This window comes from Ascaphus truei, unplaced genomic scaffold (assembly GCF_040206685.1).
Source record: "Ascaphus truei isolate aAscTru1 unplaced genomic scaffold, aAscTru1.hap1 HAP1_SCAFFOLD_2320, whole genome shotgun sequence".
NCBI classification, from domain to species: domain Eukaryota; kingdom Metazoa; phylum Chordata; class Amphibia; order Anura; family Ascaphidae; genus Ascaphus; species Ascaphus truei.
Window position 1 is genome coordinate 16192 of NW_027455238.1, and position 1309 is coordinate 17500.

Below are 1309 nucleotides of genomic sequence, written 5' to 3' on the forward strand. Positions count from 1 at the left end.
ACTGAACTCCAGCAAGACTACAGCTACACTGTTTACCAAAAAGAGGATCAAGGCACACCCGCCAATCACCCTCAACGGAGAGGCTGTCAAATGGGAGCCAAACAGCTCTTACCTAGGTGTAATCCTAGATAGCAAACTAAGCTGGAGAAACCACATTGAGAAGATTCAACAGAAGGCAACAACCAAGCTGGCAGCACTGTACCCTCTGCTGAAGACAAGGACCATGCCCATCAAGAGCAAAGTCAATGTGATCAAGGCGATCATTAGACCCACAATGACATACGCCTCCCCGGTGTGGAGTGGTTGCCACCAACATCAAAGATCATCTCTCCAAAAATTACAGAACAAGGCGCTGCGGATTGCGTCCAACGCTCCACTTCCTACAAGAATAGCAGACCTTCATAGGGAACTGGGTATCGAGATGTTAGATGAACATCTAAAGAAGCTCAACAAGAAATTCTACAAGGAACTGGACCAGAACTCAAACCCGCTGATCAAGAAGCTTGCTGCGATCTCTGCAAACCCATTTGACCGCTACCCACGACCCATCACAGCGCTGAACCTGTGAAACCAACTCAACTGTGGCAAGTAACACAGATCAAGAAGCTTCCTAAAGAGTGCGACAATACACTCAACAAGAGAACTTGGAGTAATGAGGCTCAAGCCTCGGTATCCAATATCACCACTGACAGATTTAATCTGTCAGTCAGAACAGAACGGTCAGTTAGGTGACATTGCTTCTCTGCTGTTTGGAGAGGAAGCATCGCCCGACATGCCTGAACCAGCCAAGTCTGCGCCAGCGGCCAAGAAGGGCTCAAGAAAGCGGTGACCAAGACCCGGAAGAAGCGTAGGAAGAGCAGGAAGGAAAGTTACGCCATCTACGTGTACAAAGTGCTGAAGCAGGTTCACCCTGACACCGGCATCTCCTCCAAGGCCATGGGCATCATGAACTCCTTTGTGAATGATATCTTCGAGCGCATCGCAGGGGAATCGTCCCGTCTGGCTCATTACAACAAGCGCTCGACCATCACTTCCCGGGAGATCCAGACCGCTGTGCGCCTGCTGCTGCCGGGAGAGCTGGCCAAGCACGCCGTGTCCGAGGGCACCAAGGCGGTTACCAAGTACACCAGCGCCAAGTATCCCCGATCTCATCACTGACCCACAAACACAAAGGCTCTTCTAAGAGCCACCCACTTTATCACTATAAGAGATATGCTCATATGTCATCTGTGCTCGGGATAAAAGGGAAGTGTTCTATTATACATTGCACGTTCTCAGTTATTTGCTTTTGTAGCTATTATATATTATA

General features: G+C 49.3%; 1 pseudogene; it reads left to right on the forward strand.

The window, feature by feature from the left end:
- Positions 1–753: 753 nt before the first annotated feature.
- Positions 754–1260, forward strand: LOC142477777 (histone H2B 3-like; annotated as a pseudogene).
- The last annotated feature ends 49 nt before the right edge of the window (positions 1261–1309 follow it).